The sequence below is a fragment of the Acartia tonsa genome, chromosome 8 (assembly GCF_053477335.1).
Source record: "Acartia tonsa isolate MP-2025a chromosome 8, ASM5347733v1, whole genome shotgun sequence".
Taxonomy (NCBI): domain Eukaryota; kingdom Metazoa; phylum Arthropoda; class Copepoda; order Calanoida; family Acartiidae; genus Acartia; species Acartia tonsa.
The window spans coordinates 45,922,075-45,940,179 of NC_137267.1; positions in this window are offsets into that span (position 1 = coordinate 45,922,075).

Below are 18,105 nucleotides of genomic sequence, written 5' to 3' on the forward strand. Positions count from 1 at the left end.
CAGAAATTCTCAATATTCAAGAATCTGAAGTGTAATATAAGTGAACAATACGTAAAAATAGGCATAATATTGATCTTTTTTGTTAATTTTTCATGTGAGCTCGCTTCAAATGCACACAAGAACCTGAAATATACCAGACTTTTTAATTACACTACAATGCCAGTTCTAATAATGTCTGGAGTAAGTCTTTGTGATCCACCGTTTGACCACCAGCTGCTTTAAAAGTTAACTAAGGCATATTTTTCTTGTGGATTAGTCTTATATTTACTAAAATCAGCCTGTTATGTATTACCTTGTAGATTTTTTTCTGTTAACTTTGCGGATTTTTCATCACTATATCATTAAATGGTCAGTAGTAGGCTGTCAAATACTTTTTATTTTACGTAGATAGCTCAAATAGTAAGGGAGTAATAAGCGTTTAAAAAAAAACCAGTTTATGAGGGACACCCTGTATTTATTAATATATCCTTTTCGTTTTAACTTATTCTTAGGAAATTTTAAAGGATTATTAGAAATAATATCAAATAAAAATCTAAAAAAAAAAGGGGGAAAATGGGTATTGTTATTTTGATTTTTATATCAGATTTGACTTTAGTGTTTTTTCATAACCACACATATTTCTAATAAGTTATTGCGCTAATATCACAATCAAGAGATTAAATTAAGAATATTGGCATAATCAAAGAACTCTGAAAAAGTTAGCTAAATCGTTTTCTTTCAACCCAAAAAAAACATTTCTACTTTATGTAAAAATAAATTTAAAAACTTTTTTGAAGGTTTTTATGCAAAATCTGAAAACAACTTTAATTTCAGGTGTCTTATAATCTTATTATCCTAATGTGTTTATGTAAAAGAGAGAAGAAAAAAATACTAATGGTAGCTGTCCACAACTCTAAATGTATGACGTTTTTCGTTCATTCATTGTTACAGAACAAACATAAACGGTTACCCTTTTATGTTCATATTTTTACAATCATCTTCTTAAACAAATATAAACTTTGATAAAATATTGAAATTTGTTATCTTTTTTGTATGAACAACTCTAATTATGCATAAATCACAACGCTCATCATTACATTCACGTTGGCGGATTAAAAAAATTAACTAATGATAAGATAAGTCAACAGAGATAAATTTATGTAGATCCCAACTTATGATAAATAAACAAAATATCCCTTTTGAAGATTAATAGTTATTTCTCGCATCGTATTATAAACGGCTTTCCGCGGATATAAAATGTACAAATATAAGATTGAAACCAGTTTTTTTTAGCCCCGAGATGCCGAAGGCACGGGTTAAAAAACTGGTTTTAATCTTATGATTGTACATTTTTATATTCGTAGAAAACTGGTTATAATACGGTGCTAGACATAGTTTTTTCGTATTGATGAGAACCGGTTCCTATCCACCGGATTCGAATGAATACGAGAAAATGTTTGCATATATAATATATATGGTTAAATGACACAATGAAGATTACATCAAGATTTCAAAAGGGTTATATAATTCTATTTATAAAGTTGTTGATTTTAAATTAATTTCATGATATGAAATATTTTTGCTCCACCATGAATATTATAATGATCGTTGTGACAACCTAAAATAGCCCCGGGCGGTCAACCTCAGGTCAAACATGGTGGGGAGGGGGGGGGGGGAATAGAAAGAGATGGGGTGAGTAATTAAAGGGAAGGATAATTGGAGGGAGGGTGATGGGAGTGTTTTGAGATGGTCAAAACAGTTTAACTTTTATATTTTGATAAGTTATATCTTTACATTTAGATTTTTTAACAAAAAAAAAAACAAATAACTTTTTAACTTTTGGAAGTTAATAATATTTAGACAATGATATCAAGAATGTCAATAAACATTATTTAAGGTTGGTGGAAAAAATAACGGCATAATAAATGATGTATCTTTATTCTTGTTTTTTTTCTATTGAAAGTATAAAAATCAGTCCAAGTAAAGTCTTGAAATCAGGTTAAAATCTAGTCCCAAATAAAAAAAAATGTGGCATTTTATCTAACTTTATACTTCTATGATTTGTAGATGATCTTCCATCATTACAGAAGAATTTATTCCTGAGCCAGCCATCTCCTCAACTGTGATTATATTATGTTTGTTTGACTCTGGAAACTGCGCTAGGTATATCATTGTAATAATGGTTTTGTGGGATTTTGAAACAGGTGAATTGGGTGATAGGACTTTACACAGGGTGTATGCGTAAAAATTACAAAATTTGCATAATAATGGGGTGAATTTATGTTTGGTACACCCTGTATTAAGGACAATAAAGTGCATAATAACTAATTGTTGATGGTGGATCATTAATAAAAGATTATACAATCCACTAGAAAATTGGGTAGCTCAATATTTACTAATTTAGAATATCTATCTATCTAACATCTGTTTATCAATCTATCTATCAATGTTTAGGTAATTTACTATCTATAACAGTACAGTTAAATGAATCAATGTATCAATATTAAAAGTAAGCTTTTTTCCAGTAGAGCTTCGAAACTGATTAATATCCACTGGATTAGAACCTGTTCTTAGCCATACTGAAAAATCAGGTATAAAGCATCGTATTACAGACATTTTTTGACGAATATCAAAATAGAAATTATAAAGTTAACACCAGTTTTAGTGTTATAATTTTTCATTTTAATATCCGCAGAAAGCTGTCTATAATACGATGCGATAAATAACTATGAACGTACGTCTAAACTAAAAGCTTATCTTTAGACATGCACAAGAATAACAACATCCATAAATAGTAAGGCATAGAAATGTAATAATAATGATAAATTATTTATTTTAAAACATTTTTTTCCTGAAAATTCATAACGGGTCCTTTCACTGAACCCTATATTTGGATCACCTACCCCCTACCCCCTCTCCCCTATTTTCAATTTGTAAAAACTAACAATTTTTCTCTACCCATTACCCGGTCCAATCCCTGCGGGGTAGTATCCCAATTGTAACCTTTGTTTAACCTAACCTAACCTAAAATTAGCATCACAAATAGAATAAAAGGTTAGTCTGTGGCGTATTTTAAAAAATCTGAGACTTAGGTAGTAATTTGGACTGACATACACAGTTAGTTAAAGAGTAAATGATCATTAAATGCCAAATACTTTTTTTTTTATAAAAATCAAAGTAATCAATTATAATTTTTCAATTCTTAAATTCATGAGTGCATGTAATTGTAAAAGTAACAAGGATGACAACATCCATAAAAGCGAAGCTCTGAAACGGTAGTACAAACGGACATTAACACTTGTATAATGTCAGAACTGAATAATCAGAATGCATGTATAAGAGTCAAAGCAAAATTGTAAGTAAATTTGTTGAAAAACTGCTTGATACAGGTTAATGATTATGGACATACTTACATTTTTAGGACTTGATTATAGAGTTGCTTCGCTTATAATATTGTACTTTGTTGTCTCAGGAATCAGTATACCAAAAATCAGACCAAACGGATAATTAGATCACATATAAATTTGTTGTTAAAAATGTTAAAAAATTTAACATGTTTAAAATGGACGTACGGACATTCTGGTAATGATTATAGAGTTGCTACGCTTTCTAACTCGTACCTAACTATTACAGGAACTACCATGCAAAATTTGAAATCGATAGGACAATTCTAACATACCTAAATTAACGAAAAAAGCTATTTAAAAAAGTAAAAAATCAACATGTTTAAAATGGACGTACGGACATTTTGGTAATGATTATAGAGTTGCTACGCTTTCTAAATCGTACCTAACTACTAAAGGAATCACCATGCAAAATTTGAAATTGATAGGACAATTCTAACATGCCTAAATTAACGAAAAAAGCTATCCGTGACGGACGGACGTACGGACGGACGGACGGACGGACGTACGGACGGACGGACCGACCCTAATTATAGAAAAGCTTCGCTTTTAATAAAAAAATTTATTGATAGATTTGTTATTTGTTAATTCTATTTATAGAAAATTTAGAGTTGTTTGTTCATTGATATAATAAAGATATTTTATTGCCTTAATATTCAGTGGACAATGTGTTGTTTATTACACTGGTAACCCGAAGTTTTATAATAACGTTTTCTTATTCGTTGGCTTAACAACCTTGGGGATTTTCATTGAATTTTGATTGGTTGGTTTGTTAAGTTGAATGTCAGAATGTTTAATCCACTAATTGTAATCTAGATATGGGTTGCTTTTATGTATCATCAATAGGGATGTACATTATCCACTTATCCCAGTATATTATTGGCTTAATTTTAGTGTATTACATTTGTGCAGATGAAAATAAGTTTTCTATTAGTAAAGAACATTTCTAATAAACATTTATTGCTATTGGAATCATCATCAAAAGTTTGAAATAGATAGGACAATCTTAGCCAGTTGTGTTGTGACGGAAAGTACCGACCCTAAATCTAGAAAAGTTTTGATTTTATAAATAGAGAAGTTATTATACTTCCCTTGTAACAACTTTATTGAATCAAATTGAAAAGAAAGAATAGAAAATTGACATCTTATCAATTTGTTAACTTTATCATTATGGCGTTGGAACAAAGCAGAAAAAAATCTGTGTAGAATTTTTAGCAATTTAAAAAATGAATATAGCACCGATTTTAAAGCATTTACAATAAAATATATAACAAAGAAAAAAAACATTTTCTCACCCTAACTTTTACGCCAGTCTAAGTTATTTTTTAAAAATTGTATAATTTTTCTACAGGTGACAATAAAGTAAAAAAAATGCCAAAGACTATCCAATATTTGTCGTCAATGAGAAAAAGCATTCAGGGATCTGAAGGGATAAGACAATGGCCTATAAATTAATGTTCATTTCCAATGATGATAAACAAAATTACCTCTTCTGTAGATCAAAATTATTAAAATCAACTTAATTAACCAACCACTGAAAATCCAATATAAGTCCCCAAACAGTATTATAAAACTTTGGGGACTAGTAGTAATTCTGTTTGATTGGATGAACACTTTTATTGATGACAACAATGGCTTAATTCTTTGTAAAGGCTCCACCCAAAACTTTATAGTTTTGGCAGCGCAGCTACTTTATAACTCACTAGCGGCTACGCCCCTAGAGGCCTCTAGTGGCACTTTGAATGTTTTTTTTTAAATATCTAATTACAGAAATAATTGGTTTATGTTTCGTTCAAGTCTCTTTTTCGGGAGGGGTAATTTTTTTCTAGGGGCGATTTCTCCTGTGAGGGTGGTGGTACCCTCCCCCAAAAATAGTTACAAACCTTCCCGGGACTTATGAGAAGCTACCCTGTTAAGGAGAACCCGATAAGTTCAGCGGTAAGCGAGATCCTTCGGTACAAACACACAGACAAACACACAGACATCCTGTTACTTTAGTATAAGGATATTAGCCTTACATTTATATTTACAGGTGTACATGGTGTGTCACTTAAAGATTGTTAGGTCTTCCTATCTAAATAGAATAAAGTAACAGGATCTATGTTTGTCTGCCTGTACAGATATGGATCTTTACAGTGTAGCTTCTCATGGGTCCTGGGGACGTTTTCAACTATTTTGAAGGACGGTTCCACCACCCTCATAAGATAAATATCTTTTTTGTTGTCGCACTACATATGGAACTAATTGTCTCCATTGCATTTATAGTCTTTTTTGATTAATAGTATTAACACCGTGTCTCTTGCTAAGAATACATCTGTCCTTGTTTCAATCTATTATGTTTGATGGTTTTTTATAACAAAGTAGCACATGCTTCAAAATGTTCACGATTAATTTTTATCATTAAAATCTTATACATGGGTTGTATAAAATTGTTTTTTTCGGCCTTAAATTTAATGAACTATCGAAAAATAAGGATGACAACATCCATTATTACCAAAGCCCACAAAAATAATTGCATGTCTAACGGTCAGAAAGAGTTATGGAACATAATGTAAAATCCCGAAACCTTATATATATTTATACACATGTTCTTTGACTAATAATCAAACGGACAAAGTAAATAAAATAATAGATGCACATTAGTACAAATTTCAGCCGATTATATATATGTTGGAGCTGAGAAAATTACATTTGCTCAGAAATGTTTCAGAAAGATGGACAGACATATGGTCATTTCGAATGATATATGTAGTTGCTTCATGCCTTTGATTGTGTCTACTAGTCAACTGTTCATTTTCATTTAGAATGTTGTCAGATTTACATAGTTTACTTTTTATGGACATAATCATCCTTGTTTAAAGAAAAAAATCATTGACAAAGAAATTATCATCGAGAAATAAAATCAGGTGCATGCGTTATTAAATTTGTTTTTTGAAAGAAAAACATATTATTAAATCAATTTTAACATATTAAAAATTGATAATTAAGTAAATCTTTTAATCGGGATTAAGTTAACCATTACAAATCACCCCCCCCCCCCCCTCCTACAAAATCCTTCTCCCCTAACCCCTCTATCCAATTTGGCCCAGGGAGGAAGGTGACATTGGGCTTTTTATTACACTAGTCCCCAACGTTTTAAAACGTTTTCGTTAGATTAACAACTTTACTGAATTTCGATTGATTGGTACAAAAATTTAGTGTCCAAACGTTTCAACCACTAATTGTAATCTACAAAAGGGATAACTTTATTTATTATCAACTTTGGGGACTATGTTGCATTTTGATTGGTTGGTTCATTTAGCTGCGCGTTTACGTTTTAACTTCTAATTGTATCTACAGAAGGAGTAATTTTGTGTATCATCATTGGGATGTACATCAATTTATCGGTCATTGTCTTATCCCTTTAGATCCCTGAATTTGGCCACAACCCCGTAGAAAATCAATTTGATAATCTAAACTCCCTGAAAAAATATGGAATAATCTTTATGAAAAGTCAGATATGAAAAAAACAATCTCCAACTCTATTTTGGCTTGCTCCCCCACAGAGATAATGGGCACCTTCTAAAATCCCCCTACCCCCCAATTAAAGTCCTTATGCCCCAATCAACCCCCCCCCTCCCCAATCAAAAAAAGGGAGCTACACTCCTACCTTCAGTAGGAATAGGAAAGGAATAAAGATTTTTAAATTAAAGTTAAAAAGTAAAAAAAAAATAATGTAGAGCTATGCTCAAAAAAAGACTTTTAAACCAAGGCTCGGCACATGGAGCTGTATTCAGGTACTGACACTTTTTAGAAAAGGAGCAACCAAAACAAGCAGCAGTACAATATCAGGACAAGGGCCAGCCGCTGAATTATTTCTGACAAAGCAGTTATCATTTTGTTAATTCTTACTTTCCTAGATTTAAAAAAAAATACGCTGGCCCGACAGCGCCAAATGCTAAAAAGATTAATATCCGAATCCGCGACTGAGTCACACTTTATTTAAACAATCTGCAGCTAAGCCTGCCGAGCCCTAGTTTACAACTATTACAAACAGCTGGACTAATATAGTTTTCCTTTACAGCGAAGCCTCAACATGCAGGGAGTAAGGGAGGGGACAATGGATTGAATATTCAATTTTTAGGAGTCTCAGACTTTGGGGACTGGCTTAAAGGGAACATGCAAGAATTTAGCAGTTTCTAACCAATCTTGGGGACCAATTATGAATGACGTCACGCAAAATCATGCATAATCTCGCAACAAACTAGCGCGTCAACAAAAAGATAAACAATAACAAGCAGACAGAATATTTTGATTTTGAAAATTATTTTGTAAATTGAATCATTACATTTTTTATATCTAATTCTTGTTTAATGTTAATTCATTCCGGTTAGTGCGTTGTAGAAAGAAATTATATTAAGATTATTAGTTATTATGAGCAAAGCCTTCCTATAATTAGATCCCGCACATTTGTACGTCCGTAACGGTTAGATCTTTTCGTTACTTTAGACATGTTAGATGTTTCTTATTGATTTAATGTAAAGGCAAAAGTTTTTTGTTTTTAGCTTAATATTTCTTTAATTAATGATCCGATTAATTTCAAAATTTTAGGGAAAATTCACGAAGTCCTGAGTTGTTCAAGGTTTGTTTATCATTAAAATCTCAAGATGGTGTTATTTTATTTTTCTGTCCTGGATGCTTGGAGCGCAGCTACCAGTTATCCTAAGATATGTTACTTAAACCTTAAGATCTTTAAAATTAAGATGTACTTATGTTCTCAACTATTTTATTTATGTAGTATGAAATTTTGACGCAAGGTATCTCATTTTTATTTCGTTAAATGAAATAACTTGAGTTAAAAGTTCTGTAGGAAGGTAATTGTTTTAGTACATTTTGTAATATAATTATTTAAAGGCTTTTTCATGTCTAAACTTTTTAATAAATACAATAAAAAAATTTGGGTAAAAAATGTTGTAAAAGTAAAATGGTATGTTTCCTTAATTTTCCGAAGGTTAAATAATAACAATTATGGAAATGAATTGTAAACAAGGGTTTTGATCTCTAGAATCAATGGCTTGTAGTAACGCATCAGTTTAAGAATGGTGCATTACGAATTAAAAAAAAATTCAAAAAGTCCAAAATTTCTACTAAAGGTTGCTATATTGCAAATACTTGTTTTATCTGGAAATATCTGGGTTTTCAACCTTAAAGGGTCACAACTATAAAATTGAATTAACTGCCCATTGTCCCCTCCCTTACTCCCTGCTCAACATGTCCTGCAGAGGTTCATGATTATTTTGGGGTAGGTAGAGTACGACAATCGTCCCAAGAGAAATCCTCCAAAGAAAAAATTACCAATTTATTCTTAAATTTACAGAAAGGGAGTCGACCTCCCCCCCCCCCCCCCACCCAAAGTGCCCATTAGAGGCCTTTAGAGGCGTATCCTCAGTTTTGCATAACAAATAGATTTTCCTAATTTAAATCCTTATCCTAGAGGGACGAGCTATTAACCATCTAATATCAAAAAGAATAGAGGCAGAAAATAAGGGGGTGTGAGGGAGGGGGGTTGTTTTCAAATTATAGAAAATAATATTATAAGATGCTGAATGATGAAAAGGGTTAACTTAAACCAGGTAGATTTCGCGATCTAGAAATGGATATATTATAACTTGGATCTTGCACCAGATTTTCATGTTCTCTTATAAAATGAACCTTGTAGCGGGCTAAAACAAAGATCTCCCCCATCCCCAAGTTACACATTCATACTGGATAAACGAACTGACCAATAAATGATGTACACATTGACAACCTAAATTAAAGACAAAAGAATAGATAAAAAAATTCTTTCATAACAGTGCTAGAAAAAAAGTAAATGAAAAACCTCAGAAATATATTTTCTTCTATATGCGCTTAAACAAAGACATTTTTGGACATCTATAAAAGACAAAAATGGGGTTATTACATAAAATTAGGGACAATAAAACCAACTAGATAGGACAAATAAGGCAATAAAAAAGAATTACAACATCCACGAATAGCGTAGTTCAGTAGTTGGAAAAACAAAGCTAAAAAGGTGTTGTAAGTATTTTACAGAACAGCCATGAAAAAAGAGTAAGATCAACTAAATTTAATCTTAAAATTCCTAAATTTTAATCATCCTAGCGTTTTAAGGGGGGATAAAAACAGAAAGAGAAAAAATCCATTGTCGTCTTTGTATGGAAGACCCAAGGATCTAAATGGATAAGACAATGGGCGATAAATTGAAGAACATTCACAATGATAATAAACAGAATTTCTACTCTAGTACATTAATAATTGATTTAAAAGTTTGGATATTTCACTTCTTGTAAGATCAAATAATCAAGATATAATAATCCTAAATCGACGACAAATTTTCCCCTGTCAATATATCCACGCATATTCTATATCCATTGGTTTAATAAATGTACCCCACAACACCTTTCCAAACTTTATCATTATGGGGAACGTGAAAATGACTTGACTCAGATGCTAAGCGAGTTAGAGAAGAGATGAGACACGAGAGAGAGAGAGAGAAATTAGACGGTTTATCTACCAGGAATATAGAAATAGACACTTATTTATTTTTCTTGTGTGTAGGTTTGATGATAAACTGACGACCTAAAGAGTAGCTTTGCTTCCCTAATGTATATCTTAGAGCTTATTTTAATACAGATTGTTGTCTCTTAAATACAAAAGTAGTGGCTAATTTAACCCACTTACCCTTGTAATATTTTTTTCCGATATAAAACTCCTCAAATCAATAATGTAAAAAAGATATTGATAATTAATTTCTGGCAGGGGTAAGTGGTCAGATTATCCAATATTTTATTTTTGAAAAAAAAATTGTAGATTTGAAAAATTGAAGATTTTTTCTATATTTCTATTTATTTTTTCCGGTCTATTTATCCTTTTACCTAAATGGTTTGTCTAGAAAGAAAGTATAAATTGGAGGGAGGGGGATGTTTGATAGGGTCAAAGAAGGAAGGGGTTCACAAATGGGGGTGGGGCGGGAGGCAAGACCACAATCACCATCCCACCCTTCCCCCCCGGATAGTGGAAGATGGCGATCATAACTATTCTCAGATATCTTCAAACTAGTTTACCCCCTCTCTTCCCCCTCTCTTTTTTTCCTTCCCCTTTCAAACCTATAATTCTGGTGTTCATACAAATGCGCCAATTTTTGTTTTATAAAATTTTTTTGAAAATAACATCTGTTTGGTTTTCCTTTGCAATTAAGCTTTTTTTTAGGTACAGGGAAGGTTTTTAACTATTTTGGGAGAGCGTATCTCCACCCTCCCAATTTAAAATCCCCCACAAAATTTTTTTTCTGAATATTTCTTATTAAAACTCAAATTAAAAAGTAGAAGGGCGGTTGACTTATCCCCCTCCCACCTTAAGAACACTTAGAGGCTTCTTGGGGGCGTTCGTTGCCCCTAGTCTTTCTTAAAATAAGAGCTATGTCTTGCATTTTTTTTCAATTAGGTGTTTGATCACGAATTTCATATGGTAAAAATATTTTTCTTATTTAATTGTTATCCTAAAAAGATAAAAGTTATGCTTGAAAATTGTTTTAAAAGCTATTATTATATGTTGCATTTTTATATAAACGTGAGAGTTGTGATCACAATTGGCGTAACATTTGTACTCTTTGGCGTCAATGCGTATTTTCAGATATCCATTACTCGCTATCCCCCCCCGAGGGTAAAGATTAGGGGAGGATAATCTCAACTTGTTGATTAAACACAAAATAGGATAAAAAATGGATAGATAGATAAATAAAGAGAGAGAGAGAGAGTTTAACGCGCGTCATTTAACCCCTTGGGCTTCTGAAAAGACTTTGGTCTTGTATTAAAAGGATCCATTTTCATATAATATCCTTAAAATTTTGTTTTACATTATTATTATGTCATTACAACTCCTTTGACATATCTCGCAAATCCCTGTACCACTTTAGGGAAGCTTTAAATAGTCCTCGATATGGCTTAAGGCTACATTAAATCTAAACCCTTCTGACCCTTCCAAAAACAGAGCTCCTAGACGCTAGGGGCAAATCCGTCATCAAATTAAAGAAGAGGAGAATCAAATATCTGAGCAAAAAGTCAAAATAATGCCAAAGTGCCCTGGCTATAAAACGTTGCTTTGTCTTTCAGGTATAAAAAGACTTTCAGTTTGAAAAATATCTTTAATCACCTTTTCCTGAAGGCCTGCAGTTTATTATATGAAGGTACAATTTCTAATGTACATCATTCTAATACACGTATCATTGCTCTTTCATTAATAAGAGGATAGGTATAACCTATAATATAAAGTATTAAGGGTTCATTGTCTGAAGCTTAGGATTTCAAAACTACATAACCGATTAAGTACTCCATTTTAAAGAAGATTCATTTAGATTCCTGGGTTCCAAGATCCAATGATGCACAGGGAAAGCTTCACTTTTCGCGCATTTCTCTGCACTGCGAGATAATTATGCATTATTGATATATGGCCATTCCAGATTATTTGTAGGCCTTCTTATGCCGCTTAAAACAGTGTGCACTGGTGCAGGCATGATATGTACGTTCAGCCGTTTGGCAGATTTTTGGAAATATTCGTTACCAGGAATATTTTACCGTGAACTGCAGTTGTTCCCAAAATTCATATAACATTCTTGTTTATAGTCGGATTCTAACAAATTAAAAAAAAAACATATTCATACACAAACATATTCTTTACCTCTGAATATGTCTGTTTGTTGTTTTAACCCTTATATTATGAAGGTGTAAACATAAAAGGGGGGTGGGGGTGAAAACCAATGCTTTAGGGCTTATAAGGCTTACATTGTTAGGGTTTTGAAAAACCAATGTTTATCGCATCGTTTTATAGACAGCTTTCCTCGGATATTAAGATAAAAATTTATAAGATTAAAACCATTTTTGTTGAACTCTAGGGGCCGAAGATATTTATTTTTTATTATTCTTGGAAAGTTGTCTGTAATACGATGTATTACATGATTTTTTTGTATGGCTAAGAACTGGTTCAAATACAGCGGATAATAATCGATTTCGAAGCTACACTGGAAAATATTTGAAAGGCATTTTTAAGGTTTTTTTCAATTTTCATACGTGTCCATGAAAACCTCTTGGATTACATCTAATAAGGTTTAACTACATTTCCAATGTTTGTTAATTATTATTTTAATTTAATATATACACTGCAAGATGTGTTGCTTAGAGCAGGTTTCTTACAGGGAAGAAGAGCAGTAGTCCCCAAAGTTTTATATTAACATTTTCTTATTAGTTAACAACTTTGGGGACTTCAACTGAAGTTTGATTGGTTGGTTTAGTAGGTTGAGTGTTCAAACGTTTCAACCACTAAGTGTAATCTACAAAGTGGGTATTTCTGTGTATCATCATTTGGAATGTATGTACATCAATTTAATGACCATTGTCTTATCCCTTTATTCCCTGAGTTTCTTAGCATTAATTCAATCATTCATTCTAGCTTTCTAACAATTAGTAATTATCAATTAAATAAATGATTAAATAACTGTAAAAATGAAGCATTATCATTATTCAATAAATCAAATTCTAGCTTCGAGGCTTTTTAATAGATTTTTGATTAGTCATGAATGTTTTTTTTGTTGTAAATAAATGAATAAATTTTCCAATTTGACTTTGAAGGGATAAAATTTCTCTAGATTAAAACAGATTCTGATCTATAATGAAAAATCACATATCCTATTGTGTTATAGTCAATTATCCACGGAAATAAAATAACATCAAAAGGATAATTTCTGTTTAAAAAGGTTTCATTTCTATTAAAAAAATCTTTGCTAAAAAATCACAAAACCTTTGCTTTGAAAATAGTTTTTTGATAAAAAAAATAATTTTAATTTTGAATTATTAATCTAAACTAGCCCATTTTCTGCCTTTAAATTTAACTGAAAATCGATTAAATAACTTATATATAACTATAAGTATGAATATTATAAAATTTTAAAATCAAGCCTAAAAATTCAACCATTAGCGTTAGTCTAAACAGGAATGAAATATTGGTTTTTGATAAATCAATAAATATAATTTTATTGAAGGCACAGGAAACTTTATTTTCTTTAAATAATAACCATTGACAATCTACAAAATAATCTTTATTTCTTTGGATAAAGACCAAAGAAAATCTGAATAAAAAACAAGGATGGCAATATTCGTATAAGTGATGCTTTTTAAACATAAGACATAGGTAGAAAAGAGGCAATTTTGGAGCAGATTTAAAGATATTATATAGAATTATATCAAAATTTAATTATTTTTTAGAAAATAAAAATATTTAAATATCGCCATAGGAATCACATTGAAAATTAAATTAATGGAATTGTTCAATCATTAAATGTATAAATCAACTACACAATTAATATTATGTAATTAAAAGCTGCTAAACACCTCAGATTATGCCAAATCATTATAGACATCTTTATCAGAAGTTTTAAATCGCTTTAATAATTATAAAATGAGGCCAACGGACTTACTTTGACATCCTAAGTGTATAAAAGCTTCGCTTTTATTAATCTTATTTTTTTGAGATTAAGACCGTAGCAAATTTTGTAAACAGTGAGGATAAATAAACAAAAGAACCGTGGTCCCCATTATCTATGGGTCCCCATTATCTATGGGTCCCCAAAGTTTGACCTGTTTTCATCTTATTATTAATATTCTTCTTAACTTTTGACTTTGATCCATGACAAAACATCCCCCACCCCTTCCCTTCCCCGACAACCTACTCCCCATTTCCTTCACCTATTGATTGTTCTTTGTATGGTAGGTAGACCTTTATGCCCCCCCCCCCTCATCCCCGATTCTATATCCGATCTTTCCTTTCTTTCTTTGTGTTTTTATCCTGTTTTTAATTTAATGCAAGTTTTCAATGGTTATTATTTTTTTTAGGTTCGGTAGCAAAGTTTTGATTCAACTGATTTAAAAATAAATGTCTGATCGACTTTCTTATTTTCTCTTTCTTTATTTTTTTTATTTCTTATTCTCTCACTATCACCTTCTCTCTCTCACATACACACTCTCTTTCTTTCTCTTTCTCTCTCTCTCTCTCTCTCTCTCTCTCTCTCTCTCTCTCTCTCTCTCTCTCTCTCTCTCTCTCTCTCTCTCTCTCTCTCTCTCTCTCTCTCCTCACTCACTCACTCTCTCTCATACTGTATTTGGGTAATCATGGGATAGATTTATTCTTGTTTTTGTCAATTTTGTCAAAAATGTTGAATATTAGATGAGATTTTACTCTATATTTGTTAACGTTCGTTTGTTTGACTTTCTGATTTGTTAACCTTTGCTCTTATGATTATTTTCATCCTTGTTTTAATTTTTTAGGAAAATAAACGTTATTCTTACTTGACCCTAGAAAAAAAAACTAAAAGGAAGGAAAGGAAATATAACAAGTGCGTTGTCATTACAAAGCAATGACAACATCATAATAGGGATATTTATTGTAACACAAATCTAGAACTTATTATGAAATACTCATCTCTCTCATCTCTTTATGCGAATAGGAATAATAGGCTAAATGGCGGCGGTGTATCATAAAGGGAGAAAGTAGTCAAAGGATGGAGAATAAGTGACAATAATATTTGTTGTCAACAGGTTTTATGACATAAAGTGTACAGGATTTTGTTATACAGTTAGGGAGTTGAATCCATTTTTATAGAAGCAGAAATATAATCTATGATTATGGTTTGGACCCTCTAAAACTGTAATCTACCTTTACACTTTCCCCTCTCTTGGTGAAGATATCTTCAACGTCGATACGATTTTTGAAATGTAAGATTCTACTTTCCCTTCTCTTGGTGAAGATATCTTCAACGCCGATACGATTTTTGAAATGTAAGATTCCACTTTCCTCTCTCTTGGTGAAGATATCTTCAACGCAGATACGATTTTTGAAATTTAAGATTCCACTTTTGCCTCTCTTGGTGAAGATATCTTCAACAAGAGAGACAAAAGTGGAATCTTATATTTCAAAAATCGTATCGGCGTTGAAGATATCTTCACCAAGAGAGGGGAAAGTGGAAGGGTAGAGAACAGTTTTATAGAGTCCAAAACATAATCGTAGATTATATTTCTGCTTCTATAAAAATGGATTCAACTCCCTAACTGTTATAAGATACTATTTTAACAAACTAGCGGTTTCGCCCCTAGCCTCTAGGGGTTTGCCCCAAGAGGTTTGATCAAACCAATTATTCGTAATTTAGATTTTAAAAAAATAAATCTAAAAAAAAAATTCTTAAGGGGGGGATTTTTTTTACGGGGTGGGTGGGGGCCGGGGGGTAGTCGACCCCACTAACTATTTTAATTTTAGTTTTAAATAGAAAAAAAAAATTTTGGGGGGGGGGTATTTTTAATTTTTTGGGGGAGTTGGGGGTGTCCCCCCCCCCCCAAGAAAATTATTATAAACCTTCCCGGGACCTATGAGAAGCTACCCTGTAAAGGAGAACCCGATCAGTACAGCGGTTAGCGAGATCCTTCGCTACAAACAAACAGACAAACAGACACACAGACAAACAGACAGCGTCGTTCTACTTTGTATTATAGATAATCATATTAAAAAATATTCCTCTTTTTATTTCAATTTGCATTTTTAACGTATGTGTTGTTTTTACAGGGATCTAAAGGGATCAGACAATGAATGATAAAATAATGTACATCCCCATTTAGGATAAACAAAATTTCGGGTTGAAAAGTTTGGACAATGCAAGTTTTCTACAACCCAATTTGGATTTTATAAAAGTATCAAAGCCAACGAATGCGATAACTGCTCATAACTGTAGTCTAATGTAATTTTCTCTATGTGTTTTTAAATCAAAACAAGGATGACAACATCCATAAAAGCGAAGTAAATTTGTTGAAAAACTGCTTGATACAGGATAATGTTTATGGACATACTTACATTTTTAGGACTTGATTATAGAGTTGCTTCGCTTTCTAAATCATACCAAACTACTAAAGGAATCACCATGCAAAGTTTGAAGTTGATAGGACAAATCTAACATGCCTAAAATAACAGTATACTTTGTTGTTTCAAGAGTCTATATGCAAAAAATCAGATAAATCGGATAATTAGATCCCATTAAAATTTGTTGTTAAAATTTTTTTAAAATCAACATGTTTAAAATGGACGTACGGACATTCTGGTAATGATTATAGAGTTGCTACGCTTTCTAAATCATACCAAACTACTAAAGGAATCACCATGCAAAGTTTGAAGTTGATAGGACAAATCTAACATGCCTAAATTAACGAAAAAAGCTATCCGTTACGGACGGACGGACGGACCAACCCTAATTATAGACAAGCTTCGCTTTTAATAATAGTATTAACAAATTGTTGGCCATAATGTCGAAATAAATATCCTGCAAATTGAGTTTTTTAAAAGATTAAAACTAAAAATTTAAGTCTGCACATCCCGACTTCAAGTTTTTTTTTGTCATATCATACACATTTTAAAACTAGGACCATCATGTTTAAAAGAATCGCAGCGATAAGAAGCTAATACATTGTATTGTAGACAATATAAAAAATACATTGTTATATGGTTAGAATAGAAAAAAGAATTTTACGCACGAAAACTTATTTTAAAAATTATGTTTTTTATATAACAAAATGGTTTATTATTTAAAAATAACATGATGTTTGTCTAATTGTCTGTCTGAACCGATTTGGCTCTCTTTTACAGTAAAACTTAATATATGTTCTGGGAATGTATTTCACAATGTGGGGGAGGGTACACCAACCCAGTCAGAAAACTTTAAAAATTCTAAATCGATTAAAAAAAAAGAAATATTCTTAATGGTTTGAATTTTGATTTTAAACATTATGACAAATTAGTGACTGATGGAATCATGGGCATACCTAATCATAGAACAGCTTTGCTACTAAAAATAACTCTTTGATTGTGAGTTATGATGGCATTTGAAATGTATAGATTGTGTAAAATCATATATCTAACTTCAACAATGCCATTGGGGACTCAAAGGACACTATGTAACTTAGACTTGTTTTATTTTGATAATTTCATAACTTAAAGTCTCATTCGAATATCTTTTACTCCCCTTTTACTCTCTGTCTCTTTATCTCTCTGTCTCTCTCTCTCTCTGTCTATCTCTCTCTCTCTCTCTCTCTCTCTCTCTCTCTCTCTCTCTCTCTCTCTCTCTCTCTCTCTCTCTCTCTCTCTCTCTCTCTCTCTCACACTCTATCTATATATATCTCTTTCCCTCTCTCCCTCTGTGTGTGTGTGTGTGCCTCTCTATTTTTCGTTCATGTCTCTTTATTTCTGTTTTCTTCTATATCATCGTTGTCGCTTTACTTTTTATCTCTTTAGAATTAATCTTTTCTTGAGGTCTTGTCTTTTATTGGTAAAAAGTTCAAGTAAAGTAGTATATATATTATTACTTACGCTATATTATAATGTGTTTTTATTAAGTGAAACATGTAGCTGGCTAAAATAACGATACACTGTTAAAAATAATTTTTTTATTTAGTATCAAATGATACTCTGGAGAGTATTGGACCCGACAGTACGCTACAGCTATATAATTAATATATAACACTATGTAATACTGTATAACACAATAATTGTTACGATACAGAATAATAACATTTTTTAGTATCGATTGATACGCTCTAGGGTAATAAAGAATACGCTGTAGAAAAGTTTATTAAAATAGTAATATTTTATACGTTGT